Below are 22,946 nucleotides of genomic sequence, written 5' to 3'. Positions count from 1 at the left end.
GGTGATAGTAGTACGATCAGGTGTGACCGCTGAGGCCAGTGATTGGCTGCAGGACATCATGACTGTGGACCTAACAAAGACAGGCAATGCTGCAGCAGTGGAGGATGCACTGGGTGAAGAGATGATATTTCAGCAAATTTACTGAATATATATATATATTTTTTTTTTTAAAGTGTAGAAATAACATACAATAATGATAAAACCGCCCTGAAACACAGAGAGATGGCATGGGGTCACCATACATGTGCCCTATACCACAGACTGCACCTGCAGATAGTGATGCTGTGCCCAATATGACAGGACTGAGGTGCACAAGTGCCACATTACTGAGCACAGCTCACTCCGTACTGCCTGTGCACACACCGGGCGCCGCTCACTCCGTACTACCTGTGTAGACACCGGGCGCCGCTCACTCCGTACTGCCTGTGCACACACCGGGCACCGCTCACTCCGTACTGCCTGTGCACACACCAGGCACCGCTCACTCCGTACTGCCTGTGTACATACCGGGCATCGCTCACTCCGTACTACCTGTGTACATACCGGGCACCGCTCACTCCGTACTACCTGTGTACACACCGGGCACCGCTCACTCCGTACTGCCTGTGCACATACCGGGCACCCCTCACTCCGTACTACCTGTGCACACACCGGGCGCCGCTCACTCCGTACTGCCTGTGCACACACCGGGCACCGCTCACTCCGTACTGCCTGTGCACACACCGGGCGCCGCCCACTCCGTACTGCCTGTGTACACACCGGGCACCGCTCACTCCATACTGCCTGTGTACACCACTCACTCCTTACTGCCTGTGTACACACCGGGCGCCGCTCACTCCGTACTGCCTGTGTACACACCGGGCGCCGCTCACTCCGTACTGCCGGTGCACACACTGGGCGCCGCTCACTCCGTACTGCCCGTGCACCGCTCACTCCATACTGCATTTGTACACACCGGGCGCCGCTCACTCCGTACTGCCCGTGCACACACCGGGCGCCGCTCACTCCGTACTGCATGTGTACACACCGGGCACCGCTCACTCCGTACTGTCTGTGTACACACCGGGCACCGCTCACTCCGTACTGTCTGTGTACATACCGGACACCGCTCACTCCGTACTGCCTGTGTACACACCGGGCACCGTTCACTCCGTACTGCCTGTGTACACACCGGGCACCGCTCACTCCGTACTGCCTGTGCACACACCGGGCACCGCTCACTCCGTACTACCTGTGTAGACACCGCTCACTCCGTACTGCCTGTGTACATACCGGGCACCGCTCACTCCGTACTACCTGTGTACACACCGGGCACCGCTCACTCCGTACTGCCTGTGCACATACCGGGCACCCCTCACTCCGTACTACCTGTGCACACACCGGGCGCCGCTCACTCCGTACTGCCTGTGCACACACCGGGCACCGCTCACTCCGTACTGCCTGTGCACACACCGGGCGCCGCCCTCTCCGTACTGCCTGTGTACACACCGGGCACCGCTCACTCCTTACTGCCTGTGTACACACCGGGCGCCGCTCACTCCGTACTGCCTGTGCACACACCGGGCACCGCTCACTCCGTACTGCCTGTGCACACACCGGGCGCCGCCCTCTCCGTACTGCCTGTGTACACACCGGGCACCGCTCACTCCTTACTGCCTGTGTACACACCGGGCGCCGCTCACTCCGTGCTGCCTGTGTACAGACCGGGCGCCACTCACTCCGTACTGCCGGTGCACACACCGGGCGCCGCTCACTCCGTACTGCCCGTGCACCGCTCACTCCATACTGCATTTGTACACACCGGGCGCCGCTCACTCCGTACTGCCCGTGCACACACAGGGCGCCGCTCACTCCGTACTGCATGTGTACACACCGGACACCGATCACTCCGTACTACCTGTGTACACACCGGGCGCCGCTCACTTCGTACTGCCTGTGTACACATCGGGCACCGCTCACTCCGTACTGCCTGTGCATACCGGGCACCGCTCACTCCGTACTGCCTGTGCATACCGGGCACCGCTCACTCCGTACTCCCTGTGTACACACCGGACCCCGCTCACTCCGTACTGCCTGTGTAGACACCGCTCACTCCATACTGCCTGTGTACACACCGGGCACCGCTCACTCCGTACTGCCTGTGCACACACCGGGCACCGCTCACTCCGTACTGCCTGTGCACACACCGGGCACCGCTCACTCCGTACTACCTGTGTAGACACCGCTCACTCCGTACTGCCTGTGTACATACCGGGCACCGCTCACTCCGTACTACCTGTGTACACACCGGGCACCGCTCACTCCGTACTGCCTGTGCACATACCGGGCACCCCTCACTCCGTACTGCCTGTGCACACACCGGGCGCCGCTCACTCCGTACTGCCTGTGCACACACCGGGCACCGCTCACTCCGTACTGCCTGTGCACACACCGGGCGCCGCCCATTCCGTACTGCCTGTGTACACACCGGGCACCGCTCACTCCGTACTGCCTGTGCACACACCGGGCACCGCTCACTCCGTACTGCCTGTGCACACACCGGGCGCCGCCCACTCCGTACTGCCTGTGTACACACCGGGCGCCACTCACTCCGTACTGCCGGTGCACACACCGGGCGCCGCTCACTCCGTACTGCCCGTGCACCGCTCACTCCATACTGCATTTGTACACACCGGGCGCCGCTCACTCCGTACTGCATGTGTACACACCGGGCACCGCTCACTCAGTACTGCATGTGTACACACCGGGCGCCGCTCACTCCGTACTGCCTGTGTACACACCGGGCACCGCTCACTCCGTACTGCCTGTGTACACACCGGGCACCGATCACTCCGTACTACCTGTGTACACACCGGGCGCCGCTCACTTCGTACTGCCTGTGCATACCGGGCACCGCTCACTCCGTACACACCGGACCCCGCTCACTCTGTACTGCCTGAGTAGACACCGCTCACTCTATACTGCCTGTGTACATACCAGGCACCGCTCACTCCGTACTGTCTGTGTACACACCGGGCACCGCTCACTCCAGACTGCCTGTGTACACACCGGGCACCGCTCACTCCGTACTACCTGTGTACACACCGGGCGCCGCTCACTTCGTACTGCCTGTGTCCACATCGGGTACCGCTCACTCCGTACAGTCTGTGTACACACCGGGCACCGCTCACTCCGTACTGTCTGTGTACACACCGGGCACCGCTCACTCCGTACTGTCTGTGTACATACCGGGCACCGCTCACTCCGTACTGCCTGTGTACACACCGGGCACCGCTCACTCCGTACTGCCTGTGCACACACCGGGCACCGCTCACTCCGTACTACCTGTGTAGACACCGCTCACTCCGTACTGCCTGTGTACATACCGGGCACCGCTCACTCCGTACTACCTGTGTACACACCGGGCACCGCTCACTCCGTACTGCCTGTGCACATACCGGGCACCCCTCACTCCGTACTACCTGTGCACACACCGGGCGCCGCTCACTCCGTACTGCCTGTGCACACACCGGGCACCGCTCACTCCGTACTGCCTGTGCACACACCGGGCGCCGCCCACTCCGTACTGCCTGTGTACACACCCGGGCACCGCTCACTCCGTACTGCCTGTGTACACCACTCACTCCTTACTGCCTGTGTACACACCGGGCGCCGCTCACTCCGTACTGCCTGTGTACACACCGGGCGCCGCTCACTCCGTACTGCATGTGTACACACCGGGCACCGCTCACTCCGTACTGCATGTGTACACACCAGGCGCCGCTCACTCCGTACTGCATGTGTACACACCAGGCGCCGCTCACTCCGTACTGCATGTGTACACACCGGGCACCGCTCACTCCGTACTGCATGTGTACACACCAGGCGCCGCTCACTCCCTACTGCCTGTGTACACACCGGGCACCGCTCACTCCGTACTGTCTGTGTACACACCGGGCACCGCTCACTCCGTACTGTCTGTGTACATACCGGGCACCGCTCACTCCGTACTGCCTGTGTACACACCGGGCACCGCTCACTCCGTACTGCCTGTGCACACACCGGGCACCGCTCACTCCGTACTGCCTGTGCACACACCGGGCACCGCTCACTCCGTACTACCTGTGTACACACCGGGCACCGCTCACTCCGTACTACCTGTGCACACACCGGGCACCGCTCACTCCGTACTACCTGCAGCTCACTCCGTACTGCCTGTGTACACACCGGGCACCGCTCACTCCGTACTGCCTGTGTACATACCGGGCACCGCTCACTCCGTACTGCCTGTGTACACACCGGGCACCGCTCACTCCGTACTGCCTGTGCACACACCGGGCACCCCTCACTCCGTACTGCCTGTGTACACCGGGCACCGCTCACTCCGTACTGCCTGTGTACACCGGGCCCAGCGCCGTCACCAACCTTTAAAGTTGGCGCTGTCAGCAGCAGCTGTAGTGAGGAGGTAACGGCCGGATACCAGGGAACGGAAGTACAGCGCTGCCATGGTTACAGCAGACATCTCGGCCGCTGCCAGCGACAAACTACTACTGTCAGTTGGGTTCCACCAATCACCGCGTCGTTCTCAAACGTGCCTGGGACGCTTAGTAGTACAAGAGCCGTGATTGGTTGGTAGCTGCAGCGGTGACAGAGTGTGCGGGAGGCGGCGGGACACTGAGGCGCTTTACGTTACGGTGTCGTTACCGTTATGTAGTGATGAACTGCTGTTTATTCCTAATACACGTTCACCCCGACGAGCTGCCCACACACAGCGGTGGCGAATCTGGCGATACCCGGGCGCAGACGGTGTGCAGGCGACTCGCTGCGTGTAGGGGAGCATACATTCTGCTGACGACTCGTCGAGACTAATGCATGAATAAGGATAGAAACTAAGGGGCCCAGCCCGGCGCTCATACACCGGAAATTGGTGTGTCTAGAGCCGCATGTCCCGGTCCTTGGGCCACAGTGGCGGGAGGCCCACCTCTTACCTGCCGGCACCTTGTCTCCTGCTGAGCAGCCGGTCTGGGGCGACATCACTGTGTCCTGACAACGGCGGCGGCGGGCTGCGGTCACTGATCACGGCTGTGGCGAATAGCATGGGACGTGCAGATACATTTGCAACAACTCTAGTGGTGGGATTTATGGGGTCTACTGATCAGATCGGTTCCATGGAAAATTCTCACAGGAAATCTGCCAATTGCAGCATCACAATGTTTCAGATCTGTGCTATTTGAGACGCAAGGTGAGGATGTTCCCATGATATGTGATTTAAGGTACCGTCACACTCAGCGACGCTGCAGCGATATAGACAACGAGCCGATCGCTGCAGCGTCGCTGTTTAGGTCGCTGTAGAGACGTCAAACACAGCAGCTCCAGAACGATGCAGGAGCGATCCTGTGACGTAACGGTGACTCACTTATCGTTCTCACAGGTCGTTAGCTCCATGTCAAACATTGCTGACATCGTTGCTTTTGCTGTCAAACACGACGATACACACAGATCTGACGACCAAATAAAGTTCTGGACTTCTAGCTCCAACCAGCGATATCACAGCGGGATCCAGATCGCTGCTGCGTGTCAAACACAATGAGATCGCTATCCAGGACGCTGCAACGTCACGGATCGTTGTCGTTCTCATTGTAAAGTTGTTTAGTGTGAAGGTACCTTTACAGCTGATCTAATGCAAAACTGCTGAAGATCTGTGGTTTGTAGTAGTCTGTCATTATCAGCAATAGATATCTTAAGGTACCTTCACACTAAACAACTTTCCAACGAGAACGACAACGATCCGTGACGTTGCAGCGTCCTGGATAGCGAGCTCGTTGTGTTTGACACGCAGCAGCGATCTGGATCCCGCTGTGATATCGCTGGTCGGAGCTGGAAGTCTGGAACTTTATTTGGTCCCTAGATCGGCGTGTATCGTCATGTTTGACAGCAAAAGCAACGATGTCAGCAATGTTTTTACATGGAGCGTGAACGATAAGTGAGTCGCCGTTACGTCACTGGATCGCTCCTGCATCGTTCTGGAGTTGCTGTGTTTGACGTCTCTACAGCGACCTAACAGCGACGCTCCAGCGATCTAGTTTAGGTCGGATCGTTGTCTATATCGCCGCAGCGTCGCTGAGTGTAACGGTACCTTTACTGTAAAAGTCAGAAGGACGGTAAAAACTAGGATTTACCGGTCAATCTGGACATTCACCGAGGCCGTCGGTAAAAGCTCAAAATGAAAAGTAAAATTGGACTTTTACCGGTGAAGTCTGGTAAATGTTAACATTTCTCAACAGCGTTGGTAAAAGTCAGATGTATTCCATATAAACGAACGATTTTGGACTTTTTACCTGGGTGATTTGGTAAATCTTTACATTTACCAGCATGTGTTGGTAAAAGTAACTTTGAGTCACAGAATTCTGACTGACCAGCAGATGATGGTGGTAAAAGTTAACAGTGGGCACTTTTTGTATGATCGGAACAATAATCATAGGATAGTCAGGATTGACATCTGTATATATAGAACGTACATACGTTACAGGGTAGCAGATACCTTACAGGGTAGCAGATTTTGTTCATTGTTATTACCATATTTTCCCCATTTACTCTTATTGCATTTATAAAAACTTTGAACACTGTGTCCTACATTTCCTCGCCGTATCTGCCTAATCAGACACCTTTCCCACTGTGTCCTCCATTTCCTCGCCCGCGGTGGCTTACACTTTTTATTACACCCTTCTCAGCTACATTTACCAAGAAGCCGTGGTAAATGTGCACATTTACCAACTGCGCTTGGTTAAAGTCAGATGTTCCATCTTCACACCAGATATTTCTGACTTTTACCAACGCTGTTGAGAAATGTTAATGGATCGCCCCCAGGCGCAGGGCAGTGGGGTACTCGGTACCGGGTCCCTCTGTCTCGGTTCTGGGGATGTCACGGTGGCCCGACCCGGTCTGTGGCCCTGCTAAGGGGCGCCCAATTAAAAGGCGGTGTAGTTTGTCAAGTGTTCGTGACGCCACCTGTGGTATTCGGTCAGGGTGACCGACGCTGCTTAGGGGTCCGCTGGGGTGATGTTATGGCAGCTAGATGGAATACCTTCCCACAGGTGAAGTATGTCCCCAGGGCTTCCCAGTAAGGTAGATGGCGATGGTGTAAGTCGCAGTAAATAACGAGGACACAGAGTTGCAGTCTCTTTACCTTTTACTGAAGACTTCAGCGTCCACAATCCAGAGCACTGCTAACAGGGATGGCTGAATCCGGCCGGTCCAAAGGCACATCCAGAGTTCCCTTTGCCTTCCTACTAGCGCCTGTGTGTTGTAGTACTTCCCTGCTGAGCACCACGGGATAGTCCTCACAACTGTTGTGTATGTTTCTGATATTCTCTCTCTACGTCCCCCAGATGATATGGATAGGACGACCCGTATGACGGGGTAGGCCTGGAGCTATTTTATAGGGACCCTAGAGACGCCCCTCTCCCACAATTTGCCTCCGTTGTCTTCATTAGGTTAAAGGTTGGGCAGCCAACTTGGAATTAACTGTCCTGCCGTAGTTCGAAGTAATGCGTAGCGCCTATTACTCCCTCGGTGTTCCGGCCACCGGCTACTCGCCTCAGAAGGATGTTGCCGGTCTTAGGGCAAGACTCCTCCCGGTATTATCTCCTTGTGCTGTGATCTCGTTTCTCACTCTCCACAATATACTTTGCTTCTTGTCCTTTCTTAGGATGCTGCCGCAATCAGGTGCAGGCGCAGCTCCGTAACGTTCTATCTCTTGCTAAGTCTCTGCCAGGATCCCACCCTTGACAGGGACCTCTGTCTGCAGCTCAGATGTTCCTCCTTTTCTCCCTGTCTGCCTGACAGGTCTTTCCTGGGTCGCACCCAGACAGCTTCTCTCTCTAACTTCCTATCCAACCCCCAGTTTTACCAGAGTGTGAGGAGTGGCCTAGTAGATAGGACCGTTTGCTCCCCCTGGTGGCCGGAGTGTGAAGTGTAGTGTGTGACTGTGATACCTGGTCAGGTGAACTCCTTTAGTGCCATCAGACGTACCATCACTCCCCCTGGTGGAAGAGCGACAATACTGCAACGACCAAGACTCTGGGGCGCTGCACTAACATTTACCAAGACTTCACCGGTAAAAGTCCAATTTTACTTTTCATTTTGAGCTTTTACCGACGGCCTCGGTGAATGTCCAGATTGACAGGTAAATCCTAGGTTTTACCGTCTTTCTGACTTTTACAGTAACAGATAGATCTAGTCTGCTGTCACTGATTCTTTCTTAGGCCGGGGTCACATCTAACGTATAAAAATACTGTCCGTTTTTTAAGGCCGAGAAACGCAGAAAAGTTCCTGAACAGTGATCCGTATTCAATGCGAGGATGCGATTTTTTTTTTTCTCCAAAAAAGTATCCGTGTGTCATCCGCATGGCATCCGTACGGCGAGATTTTCTCGCCGGCTTGCAAAACGGACATACAATGGATCCATGGCCTCAAATATTTGTGAAAACATATATACAGTCAGGACCTGGACCCGTGGAAGCACACCAGCGCGAAACGGCCGTCGTCCTTTTGCCTCCTCTTGCACCCCCTCCCTCACCAGCCACCTCTCCACATCATGTTCGTGTCTTTATTTTTTGAATAAAGGACATCATTATACAGCAGCTTTGGGGTGAGTGCCACTTCTATTTCTTTATTGCTTGGATCGATATCTTCACTGGCGTTGAGCACCACCCACATGCCGCTTACTACAGCGTGCCATAATGGTTCCGGATAGAATCCTATACTTCTATGCTTTAGTGCTGGTCTAAAAAGTCCAGGCTTTAAACGCTGCAACGTTGAATTAATTGCCCAAGGTTACCACCTAGTGCCATTCTACTCCATACCTCTATCTATCTATATGTCTGTTAGACACACACATATACTCCCGGTTTCATCTCCACACGTTCTCTTTCTTTCTCCACCCCTTCACCTGTTTTTCCTCCTGATCCGTCACCACCACAATCCTCTCCACACGCCCACTGTCGAAGTGTCCCAATCTGTCAGCCCCTCCAGTATTATCTCCACCCCACACTATCTAAATTTGTAAATAAAACAGTTTTTTTGGTTTAAAAATTTTCTTTCGTTTATTAAATTATAAGGTTCAATACTTTGGGTAAAAACCCAACCAGGTACAATACCGTACTTTTGGTAAAACAAGGTCCAAGACACTCTCATCCTGCCAATCTACTCTTGAGGTGAAATAAAGTATTCAGCAAGTTTGTCCCTCATTCTGGAAACTGACACAGAACTTCTATAAGTAATGTTCTGATAATCATGCAAGGTGGTTTCTTCAGAGTGGTCATCAATGGAAATCTGTTCCTTGCATATAACAAAATTGTGCAGGACCATACAAGCTTTCACCACCTCATCCACAGTGTCAGTCTTCAGGTGAATAGCAGTCAACAGAACTCTCCATTTGGCTGTTAGAATCCCAAAAGCGCACTCCACCATTATTAGGCGGTAATTGAAAACTTTGTTGACATCAATCCACTACTTGAGTAAGGCTTCAGCAGGTGTTCTGAGAGTTGGAACGCTTCATTGCCAGCATATACAAAGGGCATTGGTGGCCCCGAGGTTTCAGGCAGCAGTCTTGGTCATGGAAATTGGAAGGTGTTTCCATAGAGATGACGCCTCATTGCAGACAATTACAAAACTTGTGAATCATTGGAGCAGCCATAGGCCCTAATATCGACCGCTATAAAGTTGTATTCTGCATCGGCGATGGCCATGAGCACAATGGAGAAATATTTTTTGCAGTTAAAATATTCAGATGCAGCAGGTTTGACGATGCGGATATGTTCCCCGTCCACTGCACCCAAGCAATTGGGAAACTGACAGATTTGTTGGAATTTTTCAGCTATTTCCAGCCAACTCTCCATTGTGGGATGTGGCATAAATTCGTCATGTAAAGATTCTCGGCACGGCAGGTGTGCTTCACAATTCCGGATATGGTGGAAATTCCAAGTCTAAACTGAAAGTGACGAAAGGGATTCTCCCGTTGCAAGGAATCTGTGAAAATAAGAAAGGCAAAAATTAGTACAAAATACCAGCAATAACATTACAGTTATAAGTGTGCATTAACAGATACAATAAAAATGGCTCACCGAAGAGTCACCATCAGACGCTCCGCCGGTGAAACTGAGAATTGGCAATATGTATCACTTCTTGCAATAAGGTGTCCAATCAGTTCCACCAACAAGTCAAAGTTCTCCGATTTCATCCGCACGTAGCTGAAAAACTTCTCAGTGGTTCCTCCGAGCTCCATGTATAAAGTAGAATACACCCCTCGCGTCATTCTCTGTGCTGTGATGGGGTGGATCCAAAAACGCTGTCGGCGCAGACGCATGATGCGCTGTCTCTCGCTCCTCCAGAACAATCCACAGAATGTTTGCCATCACACCTTCCATCTTCATGATGAAAAACTGATGGGACGGATCCGTTTCTTTGCCAGATCCGCTTGTCGGAATCTGCGGAAAAACAGATCCGTCCCATCAGTTTTTCAGAATTTACCCCAGATCCGTCTCTGTCGCACCGTCGGATTGAGCCTGATGTGTGAAAACAGCCTTTACTCCTCCCACCAGCCTAAAACAGCAGCACATGCAGACCCAGCAGCAGTGTGATCCAGAGGAGCCATCACTGCTATCAGGACTCACAAAAGTATCACTGCATTATTTGTGGGGTTACATGTGACTGCGGGTCACATCAATACATTATCATCTCAGTGGGAGCCCACCAAAAACAGGGTGCTGCTAGCAGAGATAGTTGGTCCTGGAAGCCCAGAAAGCACTGCAGAAAGGTGAGATTCTGTCACTTCTACCACCTTGTGTTCTTGCTGAGAATGTATGATATGGTTTTGTAGTGGTGTAACTGGAGTCCGACGGGCCCCAGTGCGAAATTTGGACCTGCTCCCCCCCCCCCCCACACACACGTTGGTCAGATGTATGGGCCCCTGTAGCATTCTAAATTCTATAAAGACATGAATTGCCCCTTTCCCCTTCATTACGTAGTAATGTCCCCCATCCTGGTATATATGCCCATCGTCCTGGTGAATATATCCGCATCCTGGTATATATGGTCCCCATCCTGGTATGTATGGTCCACATGGTCTCCATCCTGGTATATATGCCCCCTTCCTGGCATGTGTGTCCGCATCCTGGTTTACATGGTCCCCAATCCTAGTGTATGTATACCATTCTACTCACCTTTCCTCTGCTCCCATGTCACCCAGTATTTTTTGTAGCCACCACACAGCCCGGCAGCCGACATCGGAGTGTGCGCCATTGTCATGCGCCGCTCCCTGTGGCTGCACCTCCGACATCAGCTCACAGCCACTGCACCGGCAGCATGTATCGCAGTGCAGGGACCCGACAGATCTCTGCACCACGATGCATTGTCCAGTACAAAAAGGGAACAGCATCTCATCCAGGTGATGAAAGATTAAAAAAGCTTTATTCTGCCATAATGCAACGTTTATTAGGGTCGAAACATTGCATTATGGCAGAATAAAGCTTTTTTAATCTTTCATCACCTGGATGAGATGCTGTTCCCTTTTTGTACTGGACTGTGTTTGCTTTCCAGAGTTGTGTATGTTACATCTTATAGTGACTCATTAGGGAAGGTACCTGGTACATGATATTTGTCCTGTTTTGTGTAACCAGATAGGGAGAGGATTACTCTTGCTCTCTCTACGTTTATGATATGATATGACAATATTGTTGGAAGCCATTATGTCATCAGACCACGGGGGAACATAGCGCATATTAATGCCCCCGTTGTGCTGCATAAAACCCCCCAAAGTTTTACCTGCTGGTCTGACTCCCCTCTGAGCGCTATGTTCCCCCGTGGTCTGATGACCAGGTACCTTCCCTAATGAGTCACTATAAGATGTAACATACACAACTCTGGCACAAATTAAGAGGCCACTGCAAAATGTTCAGTTTGTCTGATTTTTCTCTTTATAGGTACAGTATATTTTTGAGTAAAATGTAACTTGTTCTTTTATTCTATAAACTACTGACAGCATGTCTCCGAAGTTCCAAGCAATACATTTTGTATTTATTTTTTGAAAATGAGAAATAACAAACAGTGCTTGCAGACCTCAAATAATGCAAAAAAACAAAACAAAAAACAAGTTCATAATCATTTAGAAACAACAATACTAATGTTTTAACTCAGGAAGAGTTCAGAAATCAATATTTTGTGGAATCACCATGATTTTTAATCACAGCTTTGATGCGTCTTGGCATGCTTTCCACCAGTCTTTCACACTGCTTTTAGGTGACCTTATTCCACTGCTGGTACAAAAATGTAAGTTCTTCTTTCATGGCTTGTGACTATCCATCATCCTCGATTACATTCCAGAGGTTTTCAATAAGGTTCAGGTCTGGACATTGGTCTGGCCATGACAGGGATTTGATGTGGTGGTCCTTCATCCACACCTTGATTGATCTGTTTGAGATTGTTAATGACCAAATACTTATTTTCCATCATAATGTGCAAAATAAATCTTGCCAAACCAGGCAAGGTGATTTTCTGGATTTGTTTTCTCATTTTAACTCTCATAGTTGTGGTCTATCTATGATGTCAATTACAGGCCTCTCTCATCTTTTTAAGTGGGAGAACTTGCACAATTGGTGCCTGACTAAATACTTTTTCCCCACTGTATATACAGTAGTCTTGGTGTCTCCCATGTTCTGTATTTACAGCAGTCTCAGTGTCTCCCACTTGATGTATATACAGCAGTCTCTGTGTCTCCCATATGATCTATATACAGCAATCTTGGTGTCTCCCATGTGATGTATATACAGCAGTCTCGGTGTCTCCCATGTGATGTATATACAGCAGTCTGAGTGTCTCCCACGTGATGTATATACAGCAGACTCAGTGTCTGCCAAGTGGTGTATATACTTTACCACAATACAATTTATTGTACATCAATGTAAACTTGGAAAAGCAATTTGTGACTAGAAACATAATACCATCTAGCATCACAGCTGCACCAAAGACAAGCAGCTCCAGCCATCCCTTTAGGGGTGAGCAGTAGCGTAGCTAATGGGGGGGGCAGAGGGTGTGGGTGCCCCGGGCCCGGTGCTCTGAGGGGGCCCACCCGGAGCTACGATACATTTACATTCTGCGGCAGAGCAGGGAGAATCGATCTCCCTGCTCTGCCGCCCAGCCGCTATGAGGCCCCTGAGCAGGCGAGGGGGCCCGGTGCCAGCAGTGGGCCCCCGCCTGTCATTGCAGGGTCAGCTGTACCAGCATTTAGCCGATACAGCTGATCGCATTGATGGGAGAAGGAGTGCTACGCTCCTTTTCCCATCATACCTCTGTCCCCCCCGGGCGCGATGACGTCACAAGCCGGCGTCTGCTGTCAGGAGATCAGCGGGAGCAGCGCAGGAACCAGGAAGAAGAAAGGTGAGTATTTATTTCTGCTGCCTTATTACAGGGTCTGCCTATGGGGATCTGCTGCCTTATTACAGGGTCTCCCTATAGAGGGGGCTGCCTTATTACAGGGTCTGACTATGGGGGCTGCCTTATTACAGGGTCTGACTATGGAGGCTGCCTTATTACAGGGTCTGCCTATGGGGATCTGCTGCCTTATTACAGGGTCTGCCTATGGGGGTGCTGCCTTATTACAGGGTCTGACTATGGGGCTGCCTTATTACAGGGTCTGACTATAGGGGTGCTGCCTCATTACAGGGTCTGACTATGGGGGTGCTGCCTTATTACAGGGTCTGACTATGGGGGCTGCCTTATTACAGGGTCTGCTATAGGGGTGCTGCCTTATTCCAGGGTCTGACTATGGCGGCTGCCTTATTACAGGGTCTGACTATGGGGGTGCCCCCTTATTACAGGGTCTGACTATGGGGGCTGCCTTATTATAGGGTGTGACTATGGGGGTGCTGCCTTATTACAGGGTCTGCCTATAGGGGTGCTGCCTTATTACAGGGTCTGAGTGTGGGGGTGCTGCCTTATTACAGGGTCTGACTATGGGGGTGCTGCCTTATTACAGGGTCTGAGTGTGGGGGCTGCCTTATTAGAGAGTCTGACTATGGGGGTGCCCCCTTATTACAGGGTCTGACTATGGGGGCTGCCTTATTACAGGGTCTGACTATGGGGGTGCTGCCTTATTACAGGGTCTGCCACCTTATTACAGGGTCTGCCTATGGGGGTGCTGCCTTATTACAGGGTCTGAGTGTGGGGGCTGCCTTATTACAGAGTCTGACTATGGGGGTGCTGCCTTATTACAGGGTCTGCCACCTTATTACAGGAAACACAAAAAAGCACAGTAAAACCAAAACCACTCTGTTGCAAAAAAAATCACAGTGGACAGCAAGTGCTAGTAAAAAGATGGAAAAAACAGGGTATTTGGTTGATACGTTTTTTGCAAAAAATGTATATTAAGCCGCTGTACCAATCGCCAAGGTATACCCATATCACAGCAGTCCTAACTAATGAATGTAATCCCTATCTGATGTATTTAAAACCTGGTCATATGTACAATACCTGTATGAGCAGGATTCAGAAAAGGAATGTCCATGTGGACACGTTGGACAGAACGGCTCCTGTGCGCACAGCTCAAAAAAAGAGGGGTGGAGGCCTCCCCAGTCTTGTAGAAACAAGAAAACAATTATGTAGAACCAGAACACATGAGCTGCGCGCACAGTGAACAAGCCAGTAAAGACATGTTCACACCACCAAGAGACTTGAAAACACAAAAAAGCACAGTAAAACCAAAACCACTCTGTTGCAAAAAAAATCACAGTGGACAGCAAGTGCTAGTAAAAAGATGGAAAAAACAGGGTATTTGGTTGATACGTTTTTTGCAAAAAATGTATATTAAGCCGCTGTACCAATCGCCAAGGTATACCCATATCACAGCAGTCCTAACTAATGAATGTAATCCCTATCTGATGTATTTAAAACCTGGTCATATGTACAATACCTGTATGAGCAGGATTCAGAAAAGGAATGTCCATGTGGACACGTTGGACAGAACGGCTCCTGTGCGCACAGCTCAAAAAAAGAGGGGTGGAGGCCTCCCCAGTCTTGTAGAAACAAGAAAACAATTATGTAGAACCAGAACACATGAGCTGCGCGCACAGTGAACAAGCCAGTAAAGACATGTTCACACCACCAAGAGACTTGAAAACACAAAAAAGCACAGTAAAACCAAAACCACTCTGTTGCAAAAAAAATCACAGTGGACAGCAAGTGCTAGTAAAAAGATGGAAAAAACAGGGTATTTGGTTGATACGTTTTTTGCAAAAAATGTATATTAAGCCGCTGTACCAATCGCCAAGGTATACCCATATCACAGCAGTCCTAACTAATGAATGTAATCCCTATCTGATGTATTTAAAACCTGGTCATATGTACAATACCTGTATGAGCAGGATTCAGAAAAGGAATGTCCATGTGGACACGTTGGACAGAACGGCTCCTGTGCGCACAGCTCAAAAAAAGAGGGGTGGAGGCCTCCCCAGTCTTGTAGAAACAAGAAAACAATTATGTAGAACCAGAACACATGAGCTGCGCGCACAGTGAACAAGCCAGTAAAGACATGTTCACACCACCAAGAGACTTGAAAACACAAAAAAGCACAGTAAAACCAAAACCACTCTGTTGCAAAAAAAATCACAGTGGACAGCAAGTGCTAGTAAAAAGATGGAAAAAACAGGGTATTTGGTTGATACGTTTTTTGCAAAAAATGTATATTAAGCCGCTGTACCAATCGCCAAGGTATACCCATATCACAGCAGTCCTAACTAATGAATGTAATCCCTATCTGATGTATTTAAAACCTGGTCATATGTACAATACCTGTATGAGCAGGATTCAGAAAAGGAATGTCCATGTGGACACGTTGGACAGAATGGCTCCTGTGCGCACAGCTCAAAAAAAGAGGGGTGGAGGCCTCCCCAGTCTTGTAGAAACAAGAAAACAATTATGTAGAACCAGAACACATGAGCTGCGCGCACAGTGAACAAGCCAGTAAAGACATGTTCACACCACCAAGAGACTTGAAAACACAAAAAAGCACAGTAAAACCAAAACCACTCTGTTGCAAAAAAAATCACAGTGGACAGCAAGTGCTAGTAAAAAGATGGAAAAAACAGGGTATTTGGTTGATACGTTTTTTGCAAAAAATGTATATTAAGCCGCTGTACCAATCGCCAAGGTATACCCATATCACAGCAGTCCTAACTAATGAATGTAATCCCTATCTGATGTATTTAAAACCTGGTCATATGTACAATACCTGTATGAGCAGGATTCAGAAAAGGAATGTCCATGTGGACACGTTGGACAGAACGGCTCCTGTGCGCACAGCTCAAAAAAAGAGGGGTGGAGGCCTCCCCAGTCTTGTAGAAACAAGAAAACAATTATGTAGAACCAGAACACATGAGCTGCGCGCACAGTGAACAAGCCAGTAAAGACATGTTCACACCACCAAGAGACTTGAAAACACAAAAAAGCACAGTAAAACCAAAACCACTCTGTTGCAAAAAAAATCACAGTGGACAGCAAGTGCTAGTAAAAAGATGGAAAAAACAGGGTATTTGGTTGATACGTTTTTTGCAAAAAATGTATATTAAGCCGCTGTACCAATCGCCAAGGTATACCCATATCACAGCAGTCCTAACTAATGAATGTAATCCCTATCTGATGTATTTAAAACCTGGTCATATGTACAATACCTGTATGAGCAGGATTCAGAAAAGGAATGTCCATGTGGACACGTTGGACAGAACGGCTCCTGTGCGCACAGCTCAAAAAAAGAGGGGTGGAGGCCTCCCCAGTCTTGTAGAAACAAGAAAACAATTATGTAGAACCAGAACACATGAGCTGCGCGCACAGTGAACAAGCCAGTAAAGACATGTTCACACCACCAAGAGACTTGAAAACACAAAAAAGCACAGTAAAACCAAAACCACTCTGTTGCAAAAAAAATCACAGTGGACAGCAAGTGCTAGTAAAAAGATGGAAAAAACAGGGTATTTGGTTGATACGTTTTTTGCAAAAAATGTATATTAAGCCGCTGTACCAATCGCCAAGGTATACCCATATCACAGCAGTCCTAACTAATGAATGTAATCCCTATCTGATGTATTTAAAACCTGGTCATATGTACAATACCTGTATGAGCAGGATTCAGAAAAGGAATGTCCATGTGGACACGTTGGACAGAACGGCTCCTGTGCGCACAGCTCAAAAAAAGAGGGGTGGAGGCCTCCCCAGTCTTGTAGAAACAAGAAAACAATTATGTAGAACCAGAACACATGAGCTGCGCGCACAGTGAACAAGCCAGTAAAGACATGTTCACACCACCAAGAGACTTGAAAACACAAAAAAGCACAGTAAAACCAAAACCACTCTGTTGCAAAAAAAATCACAGTGGACAGCAAGTGCTAGTAAAAAGATGGAAAAAACAGGGTATTTGGTTGATACGTTTTTTGCAAAAAATGTATATTAAGCCGCTGTACCAATCGCCAAGGTATACCCATATCACAGCAGTCCTAACTAATGAATGTAATCCCTATCTGATGTATTTAAAACCTGGTCATATGTACAATACCTGTATGAGCAGGATTCAGAAAAGGAATGTCCATGTGGACACGTTGGACAGAACGGCTCCTGTGCGCACAGCTCAAAAAAAGAGGGGTGGAGGCCTCCCCAGTCTTGTAGAAACAAGAAAACAATTATGTAGAACCAGAACACATGAGCTGCGCGCACAGTGAACAAGCCAGTAAAGACATGTTCACACCACCAAGAGACTTGAAAACACAAAAAAGCACAGTAAAACCAAAACCACTCTGTTGCAAAAAAAATCACAGTGGACAGCAAGTGCTAGTAAAAAGATGGAAAAAACAGGGTATTTGGTTGATACGTTTTTTGCAAAAAATGTATATTAAGCCGCTGTACCAATCGCCAAGGTATACCCATATCACAGCAGTCCTAACTAATGAATGTAATCCCTATCTGATGTATTTAAAACCTGGTCATATGTACAATACCTGTATGAGCAGGATTCAGAAAAGGAATGTCCATGTGGACACGTTGGACAGAACGGCTCCTGTGCGCACAGCTCAAAAAAAGAGGGGTGGAGGCCTCCCCAGTCTTGTAGAAACAAGAAAACAATTATGTAGAACCAGAACACATGAGCTGCGCGCTGTTATATGGGTATACCTTGGCGATTGGTACAGCGGCTTAATATACATTTTTTGCAAAAAACGTATCAACCAAATACCCTGTTTTTTCCATCTTTTTACTAGCACTTGCTGTCCACTGTGATTTTTTTTGCAACAGAGTGGTTTTGGTTTTACTGTGCTTTTTTGTGTTTTCAAGTCTCTTGGTGGTGTGAACATGTCTTTACTGGCTTGTTCACTGTGCGCGCAGCTCATGTGTTCTGGTTCTACATAATTGTTTTCTTGTTTCTACAAGACTGGGGAGGCCTCCACCCCTCTTTTTTTGAGCTGTGCGCACAGGAGCCGTTCTGTCCAACGTGTCCACATGGACATTCCTTTTCTGAATCCTGCTCATACAGGTATTGTACATATGACCAGGTTTTAAATACATCAGATAGGGATTACATTCATTAGTTAGGACTGCTGTGATATGGGTATACCTTGGCGATTGGTACAGCGGCTTAATATACATTTTTTGCAAAAAACGTATCAACCAAATACCCTGTTTTTTCCATCTTTTTACTAGCACTTGCTGTCCACTGTGATTTTTTTTGCAACAGAGTGGTTTTGGTTTTACTGTGCTTTTTTGTGTTTTCAAGTCTCTTGGTGGTGTGAACATGTCTTTACTGGCTTGTTCACTGTGCGCGCAGCTCATGTGTTCTGGTTCCACCTTATTACAGGGTCTGCCTATGGGGGTGCTGCCTTATTATAGGGTCTGAGTGTGGGGGTTGCCTTATTACAGGGTCTGACTATGGGGGTGCTGCCTTATTACAGGGTCTGACTATGGGGGTGCTGCCTTATTACAGGGTCTGACTATGGGGGTGCTGCCTTATAACAGGGTCTGACTATGGGGGTGCTGCCTTATTACAGGGTCTGACTATGGGGGTGCTGCCTTATTACAGGGTCTGCCACCTTATTACAGGGTCTGCCTATGGGGGTGCTGCCTTATTACAGGGTCTGCCTATGGGGGTGCTGCCTTATTACAGGGTCTGACTATGGGGGTGCTGCCTTATTACAGGGTCTGACTATGAGGGTGCTGCCTTATAACAGGGTCTGACTATGGGAGTGCAGCCTTATTACAGGGTCTGCCACCTTATTGCAGGGTCTGCCTATGGGAGTGCAGCCTTATTACAGGGTCTGCCACCTTATTGCAGGGTCTGCCTATGGGGGTGCTGCCTTATTACAGGGTCTGCCACCTTATTGCAGGGTCTTCCTATGGGGGTGCTGCCTTATTACAGGGTTTTCCTATGGGAGTTCTGCCTTATTACAGGGTCTGACTATGGGGGTGCTGCCTTATTACAGGGTCTGACTATGGGGGTGCTGCCTTTTTACAGGGTCTGCCTATAGGGGTGCTGCCTTATTACAGGGTCTGAATATGGGGGCTGCCTTATTACAGAGTCTAACTATGGGGGTGCTGCCTTATTACAGGGTCTGCCGCCTTATTGCAGTGTCTGCCTATGGGGGCTGCCTTATGCTATAAAGTCTGCCTATGGGGAGTGCATTATACTATATTGTGGACTATTTGGTGCATTATGCTACTGTATATGGAGGCTATCTAGGGGGCCATCATACAGTATGGAGATTACAGTGTGGGGGTCATTATACATTGTTGGAGCCATCAAACAGTTTGGGGGCTACTGAGGAGTCAGTATACTGTGTGGGTGGTACTATACAGTGAGGGGGCATTATACTGTGTATAAGGCCGGTTTCACACGTCAGTGGCTCCGGTACGTGAGGTGACAGTTTCCTCACGTACCGGAGACACTGACACACGTAGACCCATTAAAATCAATGCATCTGCAGATGTCATTGATTTTTTGCGGACCGTGTCTCCGTGTGCCAAACACGGAGACATGTCACTGTTCGTGGGAGCGCACGTATTACACGGACCCATTAAAGTCAATGGGTCCGTGTAAAACACGGACCTCACACGGACGTTCTCCATGTGCGGTCCCTGTGGCGTGCAGGAGACAGCGCTACAGTAAGCGCTGTCCCCCCCACATGGTGCTGAAGCCGTGATTCATAACTTCTGTGCAGCAGCGTTTGCTGCATAGAAGATATGAATAATAGTGTTTAAATGAAAGATCTATGTGTCCGCTGCCCTCCCACCCCCTGTGCGCCCCCCCGCTGTTCAGAAAATACTCACCCGCTCCCACGTTGGCTGTCGCTCCTTCCTGGTCTGGCCGCGGCTTCTACTGTATGCGGTCACGTGGGGCCGCTCATTTACAATCATGAATAGTCGGCTCCGCCCCTATGGGAGGTGGAGCCGCCTATTCATGACTGTAAATGAGTGGCCCCACGTGACCGCATACAGTGGAAGTCGCGGCCAGACCAGGAAGGAGCGACAGCCAACGAGGGATGTGGGTGAGTATTTTCTGAACAGCGGGGGGGCGCACAGGGGGTGGGAGGGCGGCAGACACATAGATCTTTCATTTAAACACTATTATTCATATCTTCTATGCAGCAAACGCTGCTGCACAGAAGATATGAATCGCGGCTTCAGCACGATGCAGGGGACAGCGCTAAACTTTAGCGCTGTCTCCTGCACGCTCCGTGTGGTACCCACTCACCACACGGGCGGCACACGTGTGCCGCACGTATGGCCTACGTGAGCTCACGGGCACACGGACACGGATAACTCCGGTACCGATTTTTTCCGGTACCGGAATTATCTGGACGTGTGGGACAGCCCTAAGAGAGCATCATACTGTGTATAGGGGAGCTGTACAGGAGGAGACTCGGGACATTATTAAATGTAAAGTGGGCACTTATTGTTATAGGGCAACTCAGGTTACTGTGGCTATCAAAGGGGCACACAGGGCAATATTACTTTCTAGGGGGCAAAATATGGGTACTGTTTTCTAGGGCACTTGCACCTGGCATTACTATATTATAGAGGGATGCCTTAGAATTTAGAGGGCACAGAGAACCACACAGCAGGTGCAGTAATAGGGACACATAGGGCAGCAGCGGCTCAGTATTGGGGTATCAGGTGCAGTAATAGGGTCACATACGGCAGCAGCGGCTCAGTATTGGGGTATCAGGTGCAGTAATAGGGTCACATACGGCAGCAGTGGCTCAGTATTGGGGTAACGGGTGCAGTAATAGGGACACATACGGCAGCAGCAGCTCAGTATTGGGGTATCAGCAGGATGAGGAGTTTGTGCAGGTTGGAATAGATGGTGATGGGGCTGGAATATGAGAAGTTAAATGTGTCTTTGTCGCAATCTCTGCAGACGAGTCCTGGCTGGAGAAGTTGTCATGTCGGTCTGGGCCAGATGGAAAAGACGGGAAAAATGAACGATTCCATCAGAGAACATCAGCGGTAAGCCATTATCTGTAACTGTACAGTGATCTGTTATATGTTCTGTAGGCTGGTATCTACCACTGACCATATGGCGGTAATCTCCATGTTGGTCGTTATATCTTCAGTAACAGCGCTGTCATCTGCTGAGGTTCTCCTCCAGTATTAGGGCGCGTCACCCAGTTGTAATCAAGGTTACCTGGTTAGGGGCGCACTCAGAAGTTTCGCCCCCCCTGAACCAAAACTCTAGCTACGCCTCTGGGGGTGAGTAAATTAAATGTTTAACCAAATCTAGCAGGGTAATTTTTAGTTGATAATTTTGTATGGCCCGTGAATAATGGTATAAATATCCAAATGGCCTTTGGCAGAAAAGGGTTAATTTCCCCTGTTATAGATGGTCCATTTAACATAGCTAAAGATTTCCAGAGTGAATGCCAGAGATACAGATCTTTACTAGGACCTCTAATATCCTCTTGATGCTTCTATCGGCCTCATCTTTACAAGTATTGCTCTTGCACAGGTCTCTTCGGCTATGTTGCTGCACCCTGCTGTTACTATATCACTAATGCTGAAGCAATACATTAACAAAATGTGTTTTAATGTGATAATTAGCATATCTATAATTGGCTGACAATAGTGTGCTTTTATTAATGTGTCCAGACAGATCACTGCTTTTCCATATTGCAGTATTTTCTTTGCAGAATCATAATGAAATCATCATGCAAAACACGTCTTTATCTGTACAAGCAGCGCAGCAAGGAGGGCCATTGTGACTTGTATGGTTCATTAAATAGTTAATCTCTTTGTTATACACGTGACACTAGAGTGTGGGCGTTCTGTGGAGAATTCGTGCTTCAAAAACACTTTGCAAATACATTAAAAAGAGCAATAGTTTACACAAGGTGCTACTATGGAAATGGAGTGGAGCGCTCTCGCTATATTGCTAGCAAGGCATATTATACGTCTAATATGGACACTTTAAATTATGGCTTTGTGAAACATAGCTCAAATAAATGACTTTTAATTAAGGACATGTGTTTACAAGGATTAGGTAGAGGAAAAAATGATGGCATCATTCAATGTTGAGGAAAAAATATACAACCTCCTCATTATTGGGCAGCACGGTGACGCAGTGGATAGCGCAGCAGCCTTGCAGCGCTGGAGTCCTGGGCTCTAATCCCACCCAGGACAACATCGGCAAAGAGTTTGTATGTTCTCTCTGTGTTTGCGTGGGTTTCCTCCCACTTTCCAAAGACACACTGATAGGGAATTTAGATTGTGAGCCCCATCGGGGACAGTGATGATAATGTGTGTAAAGCGCTGCGGAATATGTTAGCGCTATATAAAAATAAAGATTATTATTATTATTTTGACCCTAAGCAAGAAGGTGAATCACAGAGCAAAGTACAATTGGATATAATCACTTTTATTAATAAATAGCTCAAAACAAAAGT

At 49.1% G+C, this 22,946-nt stretch overlaps 1 protein-coding gene across 1 annotated transcript in view; it reads right to left on the bottom strand.

Annotated features, from left to right (window-relative positions):
- POC5 (POC5 centriolar protein) overlaps positions 1-4,681 on the bottom strand; it is an 82,898-nt gene extending 78,217 nt beyond the window's left edge. Inside the window, exon 1 of the mRNA XM_077287347.1 lies at positions 4,405-4,681. The gene's annotated coding sequence lies outside the window, so the exon portion shown is untranslated. The remainder of the gene's footprint in view (positions 1-4,404) is intronic.
- Positions 4,682-22,946: the final 18,265 nt, after the last annotated feature.

Source organism: Ranitomeya variabilis, chromosome 1 (assembly GCF_051348905.1).
Source record: "Ranitomeya variabilis isolate aRanVar5 chromosome 1, aRanVar5.hap1, whole genome shotgun sequence".
Taxonomy (NCBI): Eukaryota; Metazoa; Chordata; class Amphibia; order Anura; family Dendrobatidae; genus Ranitomeya; species Ranitomeya variabilis.
The sequence above is the reverse complement of the archived record's forward strand: the minus strand, read 5'-3'. Positions and strand labels throughout refer to the sequence as shown.